This window comes from Podarcis pityusensis (assembly GCF_964106645.2).
Source record: "Podarcis pityusensis genome assembly, chromosome: 5".
In the NCBI taxonomy this organism is placed as follows: Eukaryota; Metazoa; Chordata; class Lepidosauria; order Squamata; family Lacertidae; genus Podarcis; species Podarcis pityusensis.
The window spans coordinates 84,405,287-84,422,361 of record NC_138032.1 but is presented as its reverse complement, the minus strand read 5'-3'; the positions used below and the strand labels follow the sequence as shown (position 1 = coordinate 84,422,361).

Here is a 17,075-nt window from a genome sequence, read left to right as displayed (position 1 = left end):
GTTGTGTTGACTTATGTGATATACGGCCAAACAGCTTACATTATTTCTTTAGAACAGATTTACAAGTTCATGTTTTCCTTCGTGAGGTGATGTCAGAAACCAGGCTGATGAGTACTGCTCTAATGAACAATGGTGGGAGCCTCCTCCTACCCCTCATAGCTTTCAACATTTCCCTTTTTTTAAGGGAAATTCCCAAATTCCGAATGGGATTCCTCGCAAGAAAAGGGATAAGTTGACAGCTATGCTCCCCCTGTTCCTGGCCAGGATCCTGAAACTGCACAGGAGCAGGAGAGCAGTATTGATTTGGAACAACGGTTTGCTGGGGGACACAGTTCGGAAGAGAACAGTTGGGAAGAACTGGGGTGGGGGGACAGCCAGAAGAGGAAGAACTGCAAGAGAAAGTATCCAGCCTATTAGTCCAAGGGCAAGGAGATTAGATAAAATGGCTGAACAGAAGGCTTGGTGGCGGAGAGATCATGTCGCAAGGCTTGGAAGTGACAGGAGTAACTAGGGGGAAGTGGGTGTGAACCTTAAGTGGGACCACTGTCATTCCAGGAATGGTTGCTTTTTTCTTTTGCTGTCAGCACTCAAAGCTCTTTCGCTGGTAATGGGACTCATCTTGAATGAACCTAAAAAATGACCTGATCAGCTTCCATTGATTGGTCTATGGTTGGTTGTAATTCACATTTATCTTCACCATAACATAATGATGAAAAAGGGCCCCATACTTTGCAGGGTGGGGAGCCAAAATAATTTGAATTCAACATAGTTAGTTACTAACAAGTATCTGAAGTGTTGGCATAGGCTCTTTGTTAACTTTGCCTCTTCCCTTTGAAGTATATCTCTTCCACTATAAAAATTAGGCTGTAAGCACTTTGGAGCATTTTCTTTTCCTTTTCCTCTTTCTTTTCTTTCGCCACTCTTCAATGACTAATTTAGGTCCATTAATTAAAAACTTAAGTTGGAAACAGCTCTTACTCTTTGGATAAAGAAAATCACCTTCTTTTCCGTTAAGTTTGTCATACTTTATATTACCTGAAGAAATGAACTCCTATACTTTCCCCTTGGTAACAATGAAGTTCAACTGCTTTAGCTCAAAATACACTTTCTTGTGCTGTTAGAAATAATAAAACCATCCTAAAACAGATGGACATAGGTGCAGACCTCTTGTAGTTAGCATAGTTTATGGTGTAGTTTAGTGACTTTCTATCACTTGTATAATTTAGATTTTCCCCATTTTTATGGGTTACATAAAATATTCCTCATATTTTAAGCTACTCGTTGGGGATATAGTTTAGGATGAACAGTAAAATATTTCTGTCATTATCCCGCAATGTCTAAATCTGTTCTTAAAGTAAGAAATGAGAATTATATTTAGGGATTGGGGATTGGGGAGCACATGTTATTATAATATCTGCAGGATCCTTGATAGTAGTAGAACTGTCTTTCTATTATTAAGTAGCATCTGCAATTATCTGTGGGAACAGAAAACTAATGCCATTTAATCAACTCTAGTTTTGATTACATTGACTCCAGCAAACGTTACATGTCCTTCTTGTTAACAGGTGGCAAGACCATGGGAATTTATGTGTAAAGAATTGATTTATGTACAGTGGTACCTTGTTCCTCAAACTTAATCCATTCCAGAAGTTTATTCCACAACCAAAATGTTTCTAAAACCAAGGCATGCTTACCCATAGAAAGTAATGCAAAACGGATTAATCTGTTCCAGACTTTTAAAAACAACCCCTAAAACAGCAATTTAACATGAATTTTACTATCTAACGAGACCATTGATCCATAAAATGAAAGCAATAATCAATGTACTGTACTATAAAATAAATAAGACAGTATTGTAGATGATTAAAATTAAAATTAATTCTTTTTTTATATGCCTGCACTGATGATAGTCATTGTTTGGATGGGGGGAGGGCTTTTATCCATTTCCACAGTCACACAATCAGTCAATCAGTAGCTGAGCTGGGTTCTACACAGTCACAAAAACAAATTAACCGAAAAAGCCTCAAAAACAAAAATGTAAAATAAATAGCAAAAACAAAGCACCAAACTTAATCCGTTCCAGAAGTCCATTTGACTTCTGGAATTTTCAAAAACCAAGGTGCAGCTTCTGATTAGTGCAGGTGCCCTGGAAACAATAGCCAACAGCTGCATCAAACGTTCGGCCTCCAAAAAACGTTTGAAAACCGGAACACTTACTTCTGGGTTTTCGGCATTTGAGTACCAAGGCATTGGAGAACCAAGGTACCACTGTAGTGTTCTAGCAGTCTCTCTAACTTTTGCAGGAGCATTAGAAACCAAAATCAAGTTGTTACCTTTCCTAGGGGAGGAGGAAGCAGATGTTCTCTAGGAGGCTCATTGTTGTGAGAATGAATTAAAGCATTGTTCCATGGGAACTAAACTACTTTCCCCCCCACAGGGCACAATTAACTTAGGGAGTTTGCTGCCCAAAAGATGCGGAGATGGCCACTCACCCAGATGGTCTTTAAAAGGGATACAACAAATTCATGGAAGAATCTCTATATTCAGAGGCAGTGGACTGCTAAATGCCTGGGACTTGGGGCCAGCATTGGAGAGGGGGATGCTGTTGTTTTCAATCTCTGCTTTGGAGGTTCCTAGAGGCATCTTACGTCTAACTACTGGACTAAAGGGGCTCTTGATTTAAGCAGGCTTGTTTAAATATTCTGAAGTCAGGCAGGTTTTACTAGCCAATCTGCAACACCTGTTTATTAGTTAAGGCATCTCTGTAATAATATCCCACTAACTGCAGATGTGCCTAAAGGTTTGTCTACCGCATCATTCTTTTGAACTGTTTCATCAAATGGCATCATCTGGACACTTAGGAAGGCAGAGGCACTGGACTGTGTTTGGGGAGCCTGCAACATTTTATCTGAGAGACAGCCTCCACAAATCCCCTTTACCCTAAAAAAAAACACTCCATGAGGAGTTTCCCCAGCTTTCAGGAAAAGCCCTAACTTTTGCTTGAAGACAGGTATTTCCAAGTGTGGTGGAAAAGGTTTAAGCATACACTCACTGCCATCATTTCTTTTTTAGCCAGAGAATGAGTGTTGAAATAATTTCCTCCACATTTAGGCTGAAGACAAAAGCCCCCTTCATGGATGAAGGGAGTCCCATGCATGGAAAGGGAGCCCTGGGACAATGGGGCTGGCCTTGTTTCTAAGATGACACAGTTTCCTTCACAGATGTCCATGAGTTTGGCAAGAATGTCTAAGCTGAGGGAGTCAGCTTTGCAGGCTTCCCCAGCTCAGACATCCCATGCCTAATATTCATGTTAGTCAAATGAAGCGGTGCAACCTTAAGGGCAAGGGCAGCAATGTGTCCCACTGATCTTTTCTATGTGTGGACTTGGTTCATGTGGGTAATCCTTGAAGGGAAGGTAGACATTCTAAGTATTGTAGAAGTGGTTTGAATATACATTTTCTGCTCTGAGAACAAATGCCTTCGCTGCATTCTGAGACATGTTCAAACCATGCCTACCCCACTTATGAAAGTCACATAGGGCCATCTTTCACAGAACCCACCCCAGCTTTCAGCCCAGACCTGAATGTGGGTAGCAACCAATACACCTAAGGAAAGAAACTGAAGCCTGAGCTAACAATGGGGATTGTTGCCAAGGCTGCTGGTGTCAGAAAGGTACTGATGTCATCCCCTTATAACACAGAAACAGATATGAGCTACAGTTGAAGAGGAAGAGGGAAAGGAAACAGGAGTAGACTAAAGGGGCCCTTGATTGTGGGCACAAGGGCTCCATAGGATGGAGAGAGGGAGGAAGCAGCAAACAAGGGAAGAAAAATTACGCAGTTCAACAACTACACAAACCTGCTGGGAGACTAGGAATGCAGTGTCATCAAGTGTGCAGAATGATGTCCACCATTATCTCTTCTCTTGATCTAATTCTGTGAGATGCTGTTGAGGACCTGAGTCAGTGTCTAATATTAACAAAATATAGAATCTGAAGTTTAAACTAAAGAGAAATCCTGGTGGCTCAGTCTGCTCTAATTGGGGTTCCACCCACCTTGAGGAACTCATTCACCTGGCATTTCACTGGATTGCCAGATGACTGGGGACGCATTTATATTACTTCAGGTTTTGCACTATCAGCCTGCACCCCTTTTTTACAGCAACAACTCCAGCATCAGCAGGTGAAAATATGGGGTGGACCTTCTTGGTGGAAGTGCCAACCCAGATTGTGGACTTGAGAAGCTCCACTAGAACTCCCCTCTGCCTGCTTTTCCAGCATCAGGTAAAAACAATGTTTTTAAATTAGCTCGTGTGTGTTTTGCTGATAGCAGCTGAGTAATTTTGCTTTATTGCTAGATTATTTTTAACTGTTTTTATTTTGAGTTGTAAGTTGTTTTGAAGGCTTCTTACATTGGGTGGAAGGGCACGGAATAGAAAATTTTATCTGAAGTCTGTTGTGAACAGGAAGGAGAATTCAGGACAGTGGTTGTGCATTGTTTGGATCCTAATCAGTCCTCTTCCATAAATGGGATTTGGGCCAACATTCTTCAGACAGCAGCTCCTCACCTCTCCATGTGCCTCCCTTCCAATACCACATGGCAAGGTGTTGAAGCTGCTGGGACTTTCAAAAGCAGTTTGTATTCTGGCATGATTCAAATTTAAACATTCAGAAATCCCACTTGTGTGCTGAAACCTTTGGGCAAGCTGAAAGTAATTCTTTAGATCACAACCTGTATTTTACACATTGTATTTTCTGTTTTAAGCTGGTAATTTGTACATAGCCAGCATGATTATATAGAGATTGCTCACATTAATCCCATTACCCCTTTTCCTCTTCTGGTACTCGTTTGGGTCAGGGACCTGTCTTATTTGCTTATGCTTCTTTGTAAAGTACTACATACCCTTGATGTCATGATACAAAAGAGAATACTGATCATCTTCCCCTAAACAAGTCCTGATGGAATTACTAGGAGCCACACAGATTCAGTACAGTAGTCTTTCCAACTTCCATTTATTTCTCTGAAGCTTGCGGAAGAGAACCTCCTGAGTGACTCTGTCCCATGTTAATCAGTTGAGAGGGGGCTGCTACCTCAGCCACCAAAATGTATTGGGCTGCTCCTGCGTATGCCATAAGTAGGAAGAAACATATGGCTAAAGTGGAAACTAAAAGTGAGCTGGAGCATAAATGTAAATGTGTAGATATCCCAGGAGAAACATAACCAGAATAGATATTCAACACAACATACTTTCTTAACAATAAGTAAGTTTTGATATTTGTGTATTAGTGTGATTTAAAAATTAACAACAAAAAAGTATTTAAACAAGATACTTACGTTGCATAAAAAACACCTAATACTTTATAAGAAGGCTACTCTTGAAACATACTAATCCCCCTTCCAATATGTGTTTTATGTGATTTGGGGCCATATTTGAAAAACAATTCTTGTAAATGCAATTCACAATTCTAGCAGAAAATTACATTTTGTGTTTCTGTAATGATCCCATGAGTTCTTTTTTGCATAAATCCTTTCTTCCACTTTGAGATACAAATCTGTTTTACTGAAGACAAAATGCATTTTCAGCTGAAAAAATGTAAATTAATTTTCTTAGAAAATTCCTCTGTGGGCCCTAAGTTCTGAAATATGAGGATCACTGGCGTTCTTTAAGAAAGTGGTAATTTGAATTTTTACTACTATTAACTTTTTATTGGTAATTTGAATATTTTGCTATAATTACAAATTCCCTTTTTATCAAGGATATAGGCTGTGTTTATCAGCCCTGTTGCATTGTTCATTGCTGACGTTTGGAAAAAGTAGCAATTTGTATGTGGCTTAGAAATTCGTCATGGACAATTTTCTGTTAAGTATAAGAATCAATTCCTTAACTACTTATGCATCTGAGAAGCCTGAATTTATAGTAAAATGTCATGTCTCCATTTCTTATGGATTTCATTGTACCTTTTAAAAGAAAACCCAGTTCTTTCAGAGAAGTTCCTTGCTGTTCTGCACTGATAAAATCATTTCAGCTGGCAGAAGTTCCATCCCAAATATGAGCCCTCCTCAGTGCACAGCACTTTAAGTGGAATGAAATGCTCCACTTTTCTATGTATTGTTTGTGCCAAAGAAGCCTTGAGTTCGAGCACATTTACATCTGTTCTGGGTAATTCTCTGCATATGTTCCAAAATGTAAGTTATCCATCTTACCCAAGAAACAGCATTTGTTGGAAACAGTTTGCCAATTGGAAACTCGATTGAATTTGTTCTATCATGCTGAGGCTTCATTTGAGGTCTGAAATATGTTCATCTTTGTTCCTCCAGCTGTTTTACCATTCTGAACCAAAAGCTTTTCCTACAGCCTAAGTCCTCAAACTTGCTATGCCAATAAGTTGTCATAAGACATCAAATTATGCTCACATTAGATGTTACTTCATGCTAAGGAACACTTGGCTCAGCAGGGACTCAATTGACCTCTTGTGTTTATCTGCCTGCCTAGGATTGCAAAAGTGGAGTTGGGCTTGTTAAGCACCTGGTAGGCTCCAGAAGGTAGACGTTTGGCCTGAGTTTGCAGTTGCTGAGTCTGCTGAGACTCAAAGGAATGGAGTGTGGGAGAGTAGATGAGGGCTGAAGAATCTGTGTCTCTTTCAGTGCTGCTGGAGTGTAGCTCCCATCACCTCTGACCATTGGCTGACCATGCTTGCTGGGGCTGATGGCAGTGGTAGTTCAGCAACAGCTGGAAGGCCACAGGTTCCGCACCCTGAGGTGCATTATGACATGGTAGGTTATGTAACCCAGGGATACCTGTGGAGGCTACTGAGCAAGTCAAGAAGAAAAACTGGACAATGCCTGATAGGCAACAGGGTGTCTGTGTAGCAAAATAGCAAATGTTATCAAGGCAAGCCAAAGAAAGCCAGACTACTTGAACCTCACCTTTCAGTTTAGATTTTATTCAGTCTTATGGAGACCCAATAGAAAGATGCTAAAAGATATACTATATGCTACATTTAAGACCGGGGAAAATTTTGGAGTTGCCTGGTTAAATGGCTTTGTCACAGAAGGTACAGAACCAAGGTACAGTAGGTTATGCCTTTTGTCTAAAATGGTTGTTGCACAATCCTCAAACTGACCTCAGTGGATACACTGCTATTAGTTCATTCATGTAGGCATGGTATTTTTTTTTTTAAAGTGTTCATTGCTGCCTGGAAGGACCTTTATGGACATGTTCCTTTGTCTTTGGGCAGCTTCTTGCTGAAATGGGGATTTAGGTGTTCTTTACAATATGATCCTTTGGCTCCTAAGCTGTAAAGAGGCATTTGCTCTTGTGCCTTTCAGTTTTTCTCCCACAAGAGCTTATCCATGAAACCTTCCACAACAGAGTCAATTCTTCATTACGTCAAATGAAAACAAATAATAGCCAGGTGTTCTTTTTTAAAATGTATTTTTATTAAAGATTTTCTTGATTTACAAAAGTATGTGTAATGTCTCTCTCTCATTTTTTTACCATGTAACATTTTTACAAATCAGTTTCATTTGTTGAGGCATTAGGAAGAAAAGGGGGAAAGAGGTGGGGGGGGGTTGGGTGGTGATGTTTCTATTTTACTTAATATATGTAGGGTTTGGTGTCAGCATTGCTTGTGCTGGTTCTCTGCTGTTCACTTGTATTCCTTTGGTGGTGAGAGAGGTTGGGGTTGGCCTAGGGTGTGGTTGTTTGTTTGTGATTGGCTGTGGTGGTCTTTGTTTTCATGTGTGAGTGGGGTGGGTGGGTGTTTTGGATCAGTTTCAGTTTATTGGTTAATTTTTCTAGTAGGGCTGTTTCCCATACTATTTGGTACCATTGGTCCATGCTTACTCCTGACAGGTCTCTCCAGTGTCTCGTTATGATGTTTCTGGCTGCTGAAAGTAGGCGGGTTATGAGTTCTTGTGTTATTGTCTTGGAAGATGTTTAGTAGGGCCAATTCTGGGGTGATTTCTAATACTTGCTTAGTTATTTTACATAATACCCAGGTGTTCTGAAGTCTCCACTTTACTACAGACTCCTCCAAATGTCTGCTACTTCTGCTCACATTTCATCTTAAAACTAACTCTTAAGGGAATTTGATACATTAATGGACAATGAGATTCTTAGTGGCTATTAGCCACACTGGCTGTGTACTGCCTCCAATATTGCAGTAGGCCTCTGATCACCATTTGCCGGGAATCACAATGGGGGAGGTTGCTATTGTGCTCATGTGCTGCTTGTTGGCTTCCCATAGACATGTGGTTAGATACTGTGAGACCTGTCTGCTGGACTTAAATGGACATTTGTTCTGGTCCATGAGGGCTGTTCTTATGTCTCACTCCTGTGTAACACATGGGATGGTGGTGACTCATGTTTACATTTAAGGGTATATGTCCAAGTTGCTTCTGGCTCATTGCTCTAACTAGCAAATCTCACTCTCAGTTTTGGAGCTGGGCTGGGAGATATGCCTGCAGTGATGGATAGAGTGAAGTGGGAAGGAGTCACAATTCCCTCACCTATATGACCTTTAGTGCTCTGCCAAAAACCCGTCCTGCTATTTCTTGAAAGTTTTCTTCCCCTGTGAGAGAGTTTGATTTTTCTGCCATTTTCTCAGGACATTTCAGGATTTCTTTAGAATTTTGGCAGAAGTGGGGCTGAGTTTATCTTATCACTGCAAGATGGCCGTGGGTGGGCTTGTTTTTCTCTTTCCATTAGTCATTTCTCCAGCACTGCGCAGCCTCCCCAGCTTCCTGATCTGAAAAAAAAAAAAAAATCCCATAGGAGAAGTTACCTCACATATCTTTCCCCAAGCTTTAATTGAAGCAGGGAAAATTGGCTACTGAGTGCCTGGGGCTGAGATCAACATAGTTGCCAAATTAGTTTTTAAGCAGAGTCCTTCCTTTTAATTTTTTTAATGAACTACACTGATTTCTTTAAAAGTAAAAAGACTTCACTTTAAAAAATTCCATTGAACTTCTGCCAGGCACAGCAGTAGATACCTTCCACTCTTCCCACTCTTCCAGGAAAACCTAGCTGAGGACATCATGGGGTTTTCAGAAAGTGTGGGAACCCGGGAAGGCTGCAAAGTGCAGACTACCAGAGATAATGATTAAAAAAATGAAATGAAAGATGCTCACAACCTCCCCCCCCCCCCCGGCCTCTCTAAAAGTAAGGAAAGTACAGTGGTACCTTGGGTTAAGTACTTAATTCATTCCGGAGGTCCGTACTTAACCTGAAACTGTTCTTAACCTGAAGCACCACTTTAGCTAATGGGGCCTCCTGCTGCCACTGCGCCCCCGGAGCACAATTTCTGTTCTCATCCTGAAGCAAAGTTCTTAACCTGAAGCACTATTTCTGGGTTAGCGGAGTCTGTAACCTGAAGCGTATGTAACCTGAAGCGTATGTAACCCGAGGTACCACTGTACACACAAAAACATGCACTGCAACATGAGATTTTACCAAAATTTTCTCTCCTCTTTGATTATTTTTGAATACAACTTATTTTCTCATAAATTACTGGGCAGTGGTCAAAACCAAAAATAAGCACAGCGCTACTTTTGATGTAAAAACTCAACCCAAACTCTTTTGTTTGTGAATGGAGTAGATGTCAATAAATAAAAATTGCTTTCCCTGTTGCATCTGTTTTGGCTAAAAGGCACAGGTCCGATTTCCATTAAGGTTTTGTAATACAGAGTGTCTAAGGCAAAGGAGATGATATGGTATTTTAGTTTGGTTTGCTTTCTTGTGTTAACCCTGTCATCATAGCAAAATATGTGGCAGAGTATACCAGGAGTATGTGTGGGAGGTCTGTTGTTCTCAGTATGTCGGTGATGATGTGGCATGCCCCTTGGGAAGAGAGGCCCCCAAACACCCAGTGACTGCCAGATCAGGGAGTGTTTAATGTTTCTGTGTGAAGATTCATGGTTTTGAATGTGTGCAGTGTTAAGTGCTGGGTAGTGGGTCCCCCCCCCCCGTTTCCCCCACTAAAGTTACCACAGAAGTTAAAAAAAAGATGCTAGGCCTATCCTTCACTTAGCCTTTCCTTTTTTTATTTTTTAACAAAATGAAAAATACGTAGAGCAGTTGTCATTTGTTAAAGTGTAGCAGAAAGAGCGAAACAGGCCAGTGGATGCTTCATCAAGAACACTCATTCAGAATGATGAATGTGGCTAAACACACATTTGTTCGTAAAACTTGCAGAGTGGATGAGCATCATTAAGCATGAGAAATAGGTGCAGCATGCTGGGGAGAGAGTGGAGCAAACAGATGTTGTGAATTTTCGCAGGCATCCTTCATCCACCAGTCCATCATTAATATAGTTGAAGGTGATCCTTTCTTTTATTTAATAAGCACAAACAAAGAGCATGCGCTGTGCTAGGACTGCTGAATATACGGTTTTCTAAGGGGGAGGAAGGCACAAAATGCAGATAGATGGGCTACTTTACTCAGGGTGGTGGTAGTAGTGGATCATCAGAATCGCATCAGATACTTTGGTGGCTCACATCCCCACCTTCTTGTGTTTACAGCTTGCCTTTCAGCAGGAATACTCTTTAAGCAGTCCATGTAAAGAGTCTTAAAAGTAAAATACATTATTTAAAAAGTAGAATCAAAACTATGAACATATAAAAGCTGACAACAAAAGTCATGACTTGAGTAGTTGAAAAACCAAGTCTCAGCCTCGTAAACCTCAGTGGAATGCCATGGTTTTCAACCATCTCTATAAAGAGGAAACAGAAGCTACCATTCTGACCTCATAAAGGGAAAAGTTCCATAATTCTTAGGCCACCATAGAAAAAGCCCTGCTCCTAGTTGAATAGCAGTTTGAAAGCCCTTCGTTACAGCAGAAGTCTCAGATCTGGTTACCATTGAATGTGCACCGGATCTACTTGGTCTGTTGAATAAATGGGGAATCTGTGTGGGGAACTATGGATTATTGACTATTATTTAATTTCTCTACCACTTACGGTAATATATTAAAAATAACTCTAAGTGGTGTACAAAAAAGAAGCAACAACAGACAACTTAAATAATTATGATGCATTATCTATTCTCATAACTGATGTCGGGTTCTACATTGACACTGGATTCTAAAATTGTATTAAATTGAATTGTTTTAGAGGTTTTGTTATAGGGCTCTAATATTTACTATGATTTAGCACAGAAACCTCATGCTTCATGTAGCAGTTTACTAAATCAAGTTGTAGTTTACACTTTCCATTACAGCCTTGGATTCATAACATCAGTGTGAGATGATAAAAGTAATAAAATAATGAAGTATAATAAATATAGCCAGTACCTTTGCCACTTTTGTGCATACATTATGTGGTGGAACAAAATAGAGATAAAGTAGCCACTCACTGACTTTGAATTCCCCAGTTTTGAAGCATTTAATCAAAGTTTTTAGTCATCCTGCTAGTACATCAGAATTTATAAATAATGGAGTAGCTATAGCAACTCAGATATAATGACTTCTGATATAGGGATATAAAGAAATGTACACAATGAGGTAACTGGGTATACTGGGAGAAACAAAGAAGCTTCTTGTCACAAGCTTTTATAGAGAATCTGCAAAAAGGACACATACATACTGGAATCAGATGCAAGCAGTCTTCAGGTTTGTGCTCATAAGATCAATTCAAAACATCGCTCCATGAACTCCAAACACCTTGTGTTGAAATAAACCTATAGATTATATAAAAAAATAGAGTTAAGTCCTATGTCCATTTCTACCAATCTCATTACTGTTAGAGGAAAGGCTCCTTTGAGTAAATCATTTGCCTTACTTCGCTTTTCTTGAGCCCTGAAGTAAAATCTTTCCTGAACAATGTATTTTGCATGGGGAAACAAATCAATATTTTAAGAATGATAATTGTATCTCCACAGAGTAAGGAGAGGCAGATGTGGAAGGGAAAAACAATAACGTGCTACTGCCACTTACTCTTACTTGCTCATCTTCCTATTTTGTAATATAAATTAGAACTTCATTTGTTAAATTCCCAGTGGCTTTGAACTCTTACTGAAGAGTGGTGTGTTGTTAGGAAATATGCCAGCCATATTTAATTTTTCATACTGAAAATAAACTAAGTGATCTTTTTCAGTATCATATTCTGAGATGATACAAGTAGGGAAGGAACTTCAGTACAGAATCCCAAGAGAGTTAGTTCTGTCTATGGGTTTGTTACTTGAGAAGCAATGTGTGTTTGGCATTTCCATTTCACAAAGCTCATTTATCCCTTTAGAATTTTAAGCCTGAAAACATAGCTGGACATTTAGAAAAGCAACCTCCGAAAGCATTGGTTTCTCTTTAGGTGGGATGTGTATTTAGGAAGGATGCCACAGTCCTAAAGCTGGATAACTCAGTTGGTTAGAGCATGGTGCTGAAATTACCAAGACTGCAGGTTCGATCCCCATAAGGAACAGCTGCATTGCAGGGGGTTGGACTAGATGATTCTTAGGGTCCCTTCCAACTTTATGATTCCCAATCAGCAGTCTTTTCCTTGACCCCTGCCACAATATATGTTGGCATTGATTTTCTAAGCAGTTTGTACTCTCTTCAAACTTTCCTATTTTTTTGAGTTGTTGGCACTCAGCAATTTAAGGTATGCCTAGCATATGTTATTTTCTGGATAAGCTGGGCTTTTATTGACTAAGTGTCTTCGTCCTGGTGTGTCCCTTTGACGATTGCCAGGGCACCTTCCAGGAAGGTGCTCTGGCAATCTCCACCATGTCCTTTTCATGAAGGTAAGGTGCTCAGAAAACCATAGTTAACATTAACTACCACTGGACGTCCCAGCAATTTGTGACGAAGTAAAAATGGAAGTGAATGCTTCTGAGCACCTCCCTGGAGCTGTATCTGAGAGGGAGTGGGGAACAGAAACTCTGCTTACTTCTTTAAAAGGTAAAGGTAAAGGACCCCTGACAGTTAAGTCCAGTTGCGAACAACTCTGGGGTTGCAGCGCTCATCTTGCTTTACTGGCCAAGGTAGCCGACGTTTGTCCGCAGACAGTTTTTCCAGGTCATGTGGCCAGCATGACTAAGCCGCTTCTGGCGAAACCAGAGCAGCGCACGGAAACACCGTTTACCTTCCCGCCGGAGCGGTACCTATTTATCTACTTGCACTTTGACATGCTTTTGAACTGCTAGGTTGGCAGGAGCTGGGACCGAGCAACAGGAGCTCACCCCGTCACGGGGATTCAAACCGCCGACCTTCTGATCGGCAAGCCCTAGGCTCAGTGGTTGATACCACAGCGCCACCCGCGTCCCTTTACCTCTTAGTCAAACTCAATTGATTTCTGGGCCTTCTTCAGCCAGGCCCCACCAACTGACAACATTCCGAATGGCTTGTCTCCCACCTCATTTTTCTGGCTGCTGAAGGTACTTCAGCAGCAGCAAGTGGGTGGAAGGAAGGAACAAAGGAAAGGGAGGCAGCATCCATAGCCTGGCATACTGCCGGCTTGCTCCTTTTAGAAATAGGGTGCTGACTAGATGGATCCTTGATCTGATCCAGTAGGGTTGCTCTTACATTCTTAATTTGCTTCCGTTGAGATACATTATTTGTCCCTTTTTAACCTGTGGGAACAATCCTGCTTACTGAATGGCATTCTAAGGGGTCAGCCCCAGTCCTTTGGGTGCTTTAAAGGTCACGTCAGGCAACTTGAACTACACAAAGTAATATAGAGAGATCCAGAAACCTTGAATGCACACTCTTGCAATCATATACTATCCTCTGAATCACATGTTTTCAACCAGGTGTCATACTATGAAATACCACCAGCTGTGGAACACCATTCAAAGTCACAAATGTCCCACATATTAAACACCTTAGAAATTATATGTACCTGGCAAAGATTGGGACAGACTCTATACATATGTTGCAGGGATTTTCTTCTTCTTCAGCATCCGCTCAGGGTACTTGGAGGACAGGCAAAAACTATTATGTTAAATTGTGCTACCTATACCATCAGCTTTTGTCTTTGCTAAAGCTGCCAGTTTTTATAAACAACTGAAGACAGAAAGGGTTTACTAAGAATAATGTTGAAGCCCAAAAGAATCCTACAGCCTATAAATCTTAATAGAGGTTCTAAGATTCCAGTGGGCTGCATATGTCTCTTTTACCCAGCCTCACTCCATCTTGGCTCCCCTGTGATGACTACAATTTTCTTGAAACAAGAAGCACAGTGACTTGAATTTACTCCTGGCGCTATTTGCCTACAAACAGGAATACATGCATATAACCTATGCAAATCAATAAAAACATGTCAAGACCCCTTAGATCGCAGTACTCTCCTAAAATGCAATTTATCATGCTGCAAATGAGAGCAAGAGACTAGGTAACAAATAGTGTCTGATCGTTTAACTAGCACCTGTTGTCATGCATTTGAAAACTGCATTTTTTATTTGACGTACAGTAAATTGCATTTTCATATATATGGAATGGAAGTGGGACCTGGGGATGTACACATGCAGGCATTTATGAACATTATGAAGAATAGAAGTTATATAGCACTACCCCTTTTTAAGTACTGGAATTAAAACAAAATATATTTCTCTGTGCATTTGTTGGACGCAAAAGGTAAGTTCAGGGAGTGTGTTTTAGAGGTCATCTGTTTATGGCCCATACAGCTGCCATATGTTTTGTTTTGCAAAACACTCCCAACATGTTAACCCAACAGTATTTACTACAAATTGAAACAAGCTGTTTTGCACTTAACTCCGGGGGGTGGGGGTGGGGGTGGAGGGCAGTGGGGGACAGATGACAACTTGGTAAGCTTGTCTTCCTAACAAACAAGTTGTGGATAAATGAGATTTGTTCAGATTAATTTCAAGGTCTCACCTTACAACCTGTAATGTTTTACTGTGTTGAATAATGTCTAGCAAGGATCCTTCCATTGGTGAAAACACGACAATTGCAATGTAACACATGTGGAGATTCTCTACCTCCCTCCCTCCTTCCCTCCCCCCTCTCTCTCTCTGGTTCCCCAGTCATTAGTGGCTGCTCTGCCTGTTGTCATGAAGGCAAACCCTTCAGACATATATTATTCCCTTCCCTGTCTATACTGACTTGCGTGTTCCAAAGAACAACAATATTGGTTACCTCTGTAAATTTAAGCAAGGTACCAGTACTTGCTGGCATTGACGTACTTTTTTTTTTTTTACACCACTGTCAAGGGACTCCATGTCCAAAGGATAACTGCAAGACATAGGAGGCATGGGTTGGGCTTACAACCACAGCAATAATCAGTGGAAATTTTTTATACACTTATCATATTACTCAGTAGCATGTATCTGAATTCACAAAGTTTCGTTCCAGAGTTTAGCAAAGACATCTATGTGCACAGCTCTTTCTTTTTCTAAATACCCTCCTTCTGCAAAGGTAGGGGTTACCTGTTCCCATATGCACCTGTTACCAATGTATATTGTTATTATTTTTAATTTTGGTCTTTGGTATTAGCGATGAGTCACAGCAGAGTTCTAACTGCTATAAGAGAAATGAAGAAAACATATGGCAGTGAGTCTAGGTGCCACAAGGGAAACTTTTGATGCTTAGTACTTTCAGATAAAACTGTAAATATCAGTGATGGGAGAATTCTATATTTGACAAAACACGAAGTCCCAGAAAAAGACCTCAACTCTATTTTCATTACCTGAGCTCTAATGCAAGAAGCACTAAGTGTAGTGGAATGGATTTGCTGACCACGACTGTTGCTATTAGTAGAGTACAAAGGTAAAGTGTAAGTGAAATTTATTTTAGGCTTGAGTGTCAACACAGACATGAGGTAGGAGGGAAAGTACTTTAAAATGTGCATTAATAGCAATAAATTGATAGCAGCTTGAAGGTAAACAGGTTTTCAGAATGTGTTCAGGCTTTGTTTTTACTAGTAATGAAATGTAAATTGGGATATGGTGCAGAAAAGTATGCCAAGTAGTGGGTTTTATTTCAGCTCATTAGTATGATGAGCATGTTTTGTTTACATGAATAAAACTCTTGTGAATGTTAATCCAAATGGGTACTTAATCAGTTTAATATGTCCATAATTATTCTTTGGCAAGAAAAACGCTACTTTTACCCTATAAAACATGTCCTTTTGTTTAGATATTAATGTTTTAAACTCATCAGATAATTTCTTATATTGGTATTTTGAGTTCACTGTAAAAATTATTGCATGGATAATAAAATCTCAGTCAGCTGTCTTGTTGGCTAACTACTTTTATGTGAATTGAAGATAATATGGTTTGCTTTGGAGCCACTTCTCTCCTAGGTTGTACAACAAAATATCAAATTCTTGTGATTTGCATTGGTTTTCGAAAGGGTTGAATTGCTTATGATAATTTCCAAGAGGTGCCTAGGAAAGTTTTTAGAAAATGGGAATACATATCTATTATATAATATAGCATTGTTAAATTTAAATACCCCCCCCCCCGGCCATCATTTCCATTTCCATTTGGAAAACTCTACCACCTTCCCACTTCTCATTTGTGTAATTGTTCTGGGTGCCATGCTTTCTTCTGTTAGGTCTATTTCATTGTTTTGTGTGCTGTACTCCACTTTTGTGCCTCTTTCCTTTGTGGAATCCATGGCATCTGTTTTTCCTATTTGGGACCTACTAATGACTGAGAGTTTGTCCAAGTTGTCTTGGTCCTGAGCTCGGAATCTTTTGCTTAGTTGTGTTTTCAGCTATGCAGTGTCAGTGTACTACCAGTTGTTCAGTTAGGCTATAATCAGTGTTGGAATTCCATTACTGAGTTTTTAAAATTATTTTGAAATTATTTTGGAAATTCTTTTGGAAATGTATTTTCCAAGACTGGTGCCCATTCCCTAGTTGTGTCAGTGTGTGTTGGTAACCTGAGTGGCTAACAAGCATCAGAAAAGTGTGCACAAAATTTGAACAGATAGTTAGCTAGCCCAGTCATCTCCTTAATGACTCACACCTTCTCCAGTTCTGGTCATAGTCCTAGTGAGATCAATAGACAATAGATGTCCAATATATAGTACTTTGTCAGCACTGAGTTTAATGTTCTTCTCCCAACATCTGTGGGGCAGTTGTTGCAGTTAGCTATCATGAGACCGTATTATCTCTTCC

General features: G+C 40.1%; 1 protein-coding gene and 1 long non-coding RNA gene across 2 annotated transcripts in view; one reads left to right on the top strand and one right to left on the bottom strand.

The window, feature by feature from the left end:
- Positions 1–17,075, top strand: part of LRMDA (leucine rich melanocyte differentiation associated) — a 755,532-nt gene that overhangs the window by 263,074 nt on the left and 475,383 nt on the right.
- LOC308478278 lies at positions 4,993–7,314 on the bottom strand. Its single transcript, XR_013987013.1, has 2 exons — positions 6,526–7,314; positions 4,993–5,118 (listed from the first exon to the last, which is right to left on the bottom strand). It is a non-coding gene; the product is annotated as an uncharacterized lncRNA (long non-coding RNA).